Below are 6665 nucleotides of genomic sequence, written 5' to 3'. Positions count from 1 at the left end.
TCCAAGTGGAGCCTTTTCAGTGTGGAATGTGCTTCTTGAGAAGACTGCATCGGCCGTTTAATGTGAACACCTGAAAAAAAAAACACTGATTTGGGCAATGCACGGATACACAACAGTGACTCATCACACTAAACTCAAGGCTTACTTTCAATGTTCTAAATTTTCTGAAGATTTCTACCTGCACATGTGGGAGTGAACTATGGACCAGCAATATTTATTTTTAGAGTTTATTAAAATGCCACAACTTTTCTTTTCACCAAGCAATTAAAAACCCAGATCTTCCTATTCTCATCAACAGCATGATAGTACCTTAACACAACCCATTTAAAATAGAAAAACCAAAGGAACCAATAGCGCCGTAAGTTGTAACTAAAAAGTACTACCTCCGTTTCATATTAGTTGTCGCTGATTTAGTACAAAGTTGTACTAAATTAACGACAACTATGGAACCGAGGGAGTAATAAACAATAAATTCAATTATGACATTGTCACAGTGAAATATTGCATCATGCAACAATATTTGGTCCACAATGTATAATCTACTAAATTATGATATTGCCACATCTAAGCAGCAAAAGCATGGCATCGCCTGCAAGGCTCTAGAACATTTAACTTTACTGTGGAGGGAACTTTTTTCATAATATACCTTTCAATTGCCAAGAGAGCCTCACGGGCTTCTTTGATCATATGCCTACCAATGGGGTTACACTCACCGGTTTCATGAACGTGCCTACCAATATCGTCAACATCATCTATCGTGTCCAACATAAGACACTCTAGTGATGTTGCATTCTCAAGAATATGACATGTCAGCTCAACCATGCTCTTTGCAGAGCAAAACCCAGAGATCTTGACAGTCTTGATGTTCTCATGGCGGTATTCTCGCCTCTGCCTAAGATGTGACGGGTCTCCGAAAACCGAATCATGCTTCATGCGAGTCTGCGACACCTGCATAGGATCAAAATTAATATGACCATCGACTGATAATGTAAAAACCAAGAAGATATTTGGATTGATGATACAACCGAAGAAACTAGAGTAGATATCTTTTGAGATGAAAACGTGACTTACAGCCAAGTGGAAAGTTTCCAAGACAGGACAAGCATCCAGAAAAGAAACCAGAGAGAAGTAATCGTAGACTGGGGGGGGAAAGCCCCATGTTCGGCTTCAAGAGAAATAGACAAATACTTGAGGTGGAGGAATTTGACAGGCACAATTGGTGTATTAATGACCTTCAAGAATATAATTCACATTAGTAACATTCCAAGTTATATCTGATAATCAAAAGTTTTGTAGTATACCTCACTAACAGAAGATATGCTAAGAGTTTCAATATTGGGCACAATGGATGGCAGGTTGGCACGAGCATTGTAGATGGTGTTACACGGAGCAAAACAACACATTCCCATGGTCTTCACTTGAACTGAATCTCCAAACAGAAGTTTAACTTGTCCACCATTGAAATAAAAGGTGGAGAGATTTGGAGCTTTGCACTCTATCAACTGCAGTTTAGTGCATTCAGACACCATCAGGTAGCTGAGATGCTGTAGCAGGCTAGGTATCTTCAGGTAAGTGATCGTATTGCAATACTTTAGTGTCAAGTGCTCCAAAGCAGAAGAATTGAAAATTAGGCATCCTAATTCATCCACCGTAATACGAACCCAAAATAGCTGGAGCCTTCTCAAGTTACCAAATCCAGCCGTCGGATGGAAGGCACAACCACCAAGGCAGAGATGCTCTATCGTGTTTCTACACCCATCATCAACAAAAAGTGCACACGGGAAATCATAGCAGTTTGCATTGTAGGTTGAAGGTAGAACAACGGCGAGTTCCCCAATCCGTAGTTTAGTGGCAATCTGGAGCCAGCTATTAAGATAACAGGGATCAACTATAATGTATAATTCGATCCTGAATTTCTTAACTCCTTTGCCTGAGTGTTTTTTCAGAATGTGATCAACTTTCATCGTGAGATCCCTTGCAATTACATCGTTTTGACATGGAATTCCATTCAGGCCCAGTGCTTTCCTACTGAAGGTGAGGTTAGGATGGCACTTCCAAGAACGTAAAAATGCATGAGATACGCTGGCAACACGGGCAGCATCTCGCAGCGGCAGCAGGGAATGTATATGGCGCCAGATGTCCTGTACACGCAAACATTGGAGAAAAGTTCACAAGGGGAGTTGTAGAGACAAGTGGTTATTTCAATGGGGGTGAGCATGTGCACGATGTTTCTTTATAAAATTTATTTCATAGTGAAGCATGATACTTAGCTAGATATACAGAACATTTTTTCAATCATTGCTCTTTAATAGCTATAAGGTCGTCCGATTTCTCGGGTACAGCCCTGTATTACAGAGTAACTCTTATAGTGATTTATTCTAAGATAAAATAGTTAGAACTGAGCAAAGCAACTAATGTTGTAGTAGGACTGAAGGGGATTGCGGCACTGCAAGATCAGTCCATATTTTGTTTATTTAGTTAGCATAGCTCAATTTGTGCACTTTGAGGCTAGAACAGTCATAGTCATGTTTTACTTTAACTACGAGTATTATCAACATTTTAGTATGCTGTACCTCTGGAAGGTCTGGCCCTGAAAATGCCATTCTCTTGCAACCTTGAAGGTTACTGTGTTGGCATGAAGAGATCTTTCTTTTAGCTGCTGAAGCTACCGATCTATCTGCGACACATCATGCATTGATATTAATAATAATATAGATATTACCATCGAAAAGAACAAACTCAAGCACACAGAAATCTAGTTTGCTTCCCTTATTTAAATTTTGCACAAGGACACTAGCAGCTTCAAAAACACCAAACTCAAGCACACACAGAGATCTACTAGTTTGCTTCCCTTATCTAAGTTTTGTGAAAGGACACTAGAAACTTCAAAAATCACAAGACTGCAATATTCCAGAAGTCCCATCAATTCTGTTCAATTCAAAGGAATGTAGAACCCATCAGACAGTGATACCACTACCCTTTCCTGGCCCCCATCGCTCAGTTTACATTTGAATGTTACCACATGAAGCCTAGGGACAAGTCTGGTTTGAATGGATACTCCTGGCTCAGGATCTATGGTAGAGAAGTATCATTGAATCTTTTGCCTCTCCAAATCTTCAATAATTAATTCATTCTGAACCAACGGGAGCTCGGTTGGAGAGTCCCTGAGTGACTACGCAAAACAGAAAGAAAAAAAGGGATCAATCTTGCTGTCCACCAAAGTAAGATTTTAAGGTCAAGTAAAAGACATTGTCTGTCAGGCTTTCAGACTTTGATCAACATAATTTTCCGAACCATACAGGAGAACTGCATGTAGGATATGTTAAGAAAGGAGAAGTTGAAGCTATAGAAAGGTTACGGGCGACCTGACAAAGCCGAATACGACCTTCTACCAAAATGAAAACTACCAGCAAAGGACCTGACAAGACCAACGACAATGCAGAAACAACCACAAAACAGAAAGAGTAAGACCCTCGTACTTTCGTTCTGTGTGTGTGTGTGTGTGTGTGGTGTGAACTTTTGTGTTCTCTGTTGCTTGGGCGGTTTGCTTTATATATAAAGCGGGGCGAAAGCCTTTTTCGGTACAAAGGAAAACATCACGGGCTAGCCACCGCCCAAAGCTTTGATCAGATCAACGATATGCTGTATTGGTTTGAAGATATTATAAAAAAAACTCTTCCCTTCCACTGCTAGATCAATTCTTTTCAAAAAAAATTATCTTGTCACCTTGCAGCCTAGATCTGCCGAATGCCACTAGATGCTACAGGTGATAAGCATGATCAAATTTGAATCCATTTGTGGGATGACCTCCTGCAGATCAGCCCAATGCAGAGTTCACGACTGCGCACTCCATGAACATGTGATGGATGTTTTCCTGAACCATATCACAGAAGAGTAGAAGAAACATAGCTTGTTATGAGGGAGGTTCTGTCGTCCATATCCTTCCACGAACGACTAACTATAAGAAAAAATTGCATTTAAGTGGAGCCCAAGACTACCAGATTGCATCAGCCGATAGGTTAGTGATCGAAGTGCTAAAAACGCCTTGTAAACAGACTTTGCGGAGAAAACTTCCTTGGCCTCCCACTTCCAATTCCAAGAGTCAGTAGCATTCAGGTACGGTTAAGATGAACTTGAGAGAGGATATCCCACAATGCAAGCGCCTGCACAAAGAAAAGTACATTGATTGGTTTCTTGATATCCTTAATCCATCTGCCATTGGTCATGGCATCAATGACCGTTCTCTTCACTCTGGTTTCTGGATGAACCAAGTGGAAAATCTCCGTAGCAAGTTCTTCAATTGTGAATCCATTAATCCATTTGCCAATGAACACCATGAACAACATCAGTCCCCTTCCCTAAGAAGGCTCTTTTCCGCACTTTAGTTCATAATATGGCTGCATGCATCATTCTGATGTATAAAAGTCAAGTAGTCCAAGCAGGCAACTTGTCTCTTAGCTTGTCAATCAAACCGTGAAAATCTTCCTTTCTGTGTTTCTTCGTGCTTAGTGGTAATCCCTAATACTTAATGGGAAGGGAGGAGATCTGGTGGTTTACGATGTCGCCGATCTCCTGTATCAGATCATCACTGCAACTAAAAGGAGGTGTTATAACCGTCCATGCCAGGGGCCTTTTCCTTGATTGCCTCCAAAAACTTCCTCTTATCTTACCAAAAAGGAGCGTTTTGGTTCATCCCCAAAAGAATTCAGGCCTGGCAAGAATTCAGGTCTAAGTAGTAACTAATCCCCAAAAGATCAGTTTTTTTTTCCTCCGGGACAGAAACCGCAAACAAATAAGCCGAGAAGGGGCTAAGAGACGACTTACTGCGGGCTTGAATCTGGCCGCCGAGATGCTTGCTGCCCCGCTGCCTGGACATGAGCAGCTTCAGAGCTAGCAACCCCATGATACGAAAGCGAGAAATCGAGCGCGCCAAAAAGGGCTCAACCTCTGTTCCTCTTCTACTCCGTATATGCCAATGGATCTGTCCACACAGAATAGGGCGCGCGGGGAGGGGATCCCGCGCTTCTATCTCTAATTCGAATTCGAGGCGAAGCCAACAAGGCGCGGCCGAGGAAATAGCGTCGGCGCCGCCTGACGGGGCTACCCACCCCACCACGAGAGGAAACGGACTCTCACCCCCGCAACAGGGCAAAGCAACCCTTCAAAAAAAAAAAAAAACAGGGCAAAGCAAGGCAGGATTATTCGTTTGCGCGGCCATCCGGCCAGACTTTTTTTTTTTAGGGGATCCGGCCAGACTTTGGCATGTAAATTTTTGGCCCGTTTAATTGTCCGTGAACAACTTTTTTTAACACAAACTCGCAAAACTTTTTTTTCCTGGTTGCATATACGTATATATTTAAATTCTCTCTATTGTGATTTTTTTTTGGCGAGAACTCTATTGTGATTTCTAATTTAGTTGATTCGATATACATAACTACAGCCCCTCCATTCTTGAATAGATGATGTTGGAGACATTGAGGCGGAACTCAATAAATATTTTTGGCTGTTACTTTTCAAGATAGAGGAAGTTGGTTCAAAATATTGCATACATGTTACACATCCTAGATAAATATACAAGCCTGCTGATGATGAATATTGCATACATGTTACACATCCTAGATAAATATACAAGCCTGCTGATGATGGACCAAGCTTTTAAGGCCGATATGACCGATATAAAGGCCGATATATCATTTTTGGGGCTCTATCGATATATACATAACATATCATTTTGTAAATATCATTTTCAAACATATCACCTGATATGGACCGAAATGTCAACCGATAAGGCCGATATCTAGCCCGATATGTCCACCGATATAGCACGATACGTAGATAACAATAATTCTTTATTAAATAATAGTGAAATAATATTATGCACTTACAACTTCAGCATATATTATCAAAGTCATGCGCAATGTTTCGTACAAATGCATACATATCGTATTTTTTTAATCATAGGTTAAGAATTTTGTGAATCTTTCCTTAATAGTTTCTTAATCAACGAGTTAATAAACTAGGAACCTAAATGTGTCATGTTGAAGCATTGACATCATACATTTTGTTTTACTAAAAAATACATGTTTTGAATAAGAAGAATGAAAAAAACTAGACATGTTTTCTTCGATATATCTACATATCATCCGATATATCACCCGATATCCGACATCCGATATGTCAAAGCCAAACCGATACGAACCCGATATCCGATATTTTGAAGCTTGTGATGGACGACGCGGACGAGACGGGCCTGAGCATGACCGACCTCGCCGACAGCCAGGTCTTCTCCCAGCTCAACGCCCGCGGCGAGGGGCGATGATCCAGCCACCATTTCTGCAATCTGTACCACTAGAGTAGATGTTCTCTGAATCAACAAGGGAGACGATTCAGCACTGATTTGGAGGCGATGTAAAATGAACCCTGCTGATCTGGGCACCATTGTTGATGCTACACGGCTCTCAAACATGTGTAATTGTCTATAATAATTTTTAGTTCCATGTACTATCCCCATTTTTAGGCTTCTGCTTTTTATTTGATTGTTTTCTCATCAGGCAAATACCAGAGCCAAAATTTCTGGTTTTCATCAAACATCATCACAGTATACCTCAAGCACAACACATGTCAAGCTGATTACACAAAATACAAGAACCAAATCACAGCATATG

At 40.9% G+C, this 6665-nt stretch overlaps 1 pseudogene across 1 annotated transcript; it reads right to left on the bottom strand.

Annotated features, from left to right (window-relative positions):
* Positions 1-355: 355 nt before the first annotated feature.
* LOC125506392 (uncharacterized) lies at positions 356-5135 on the bottom strand (annotated as a pseudogene). The gene is made up of 5 exons (XR_015603022.1): positions 4825-5135; positions 2574-2677; positions 1302-2141; positions 1072-1232; positions 356-948 (listed from the first exon to the last, which is right to left on the bottom strand). The product of XR_015603022.1 is annotated as an uncharacterized LOC125506392 (transcript).
* Positions 5136-6665: the final 1530 nt, after the last annotated feature.

This window comes from Triticum urartu, chromosome 5A (genome assembly GCF_056163025.1).
Source record: "Triticum urartu cultivar PI428250 chromosome 5A, HENAU_Tu73, whole genome shotgun sequence".
Lineage (NCBI taxonomy): Eukaryota > Viridiplantae > Streptophyta > Magnoliopsida > Poales > Poaceae > Triticum > Triticum urartu.
This window is presented reverse-complemented; position numbering and strand designations above follow the sequence as displayed.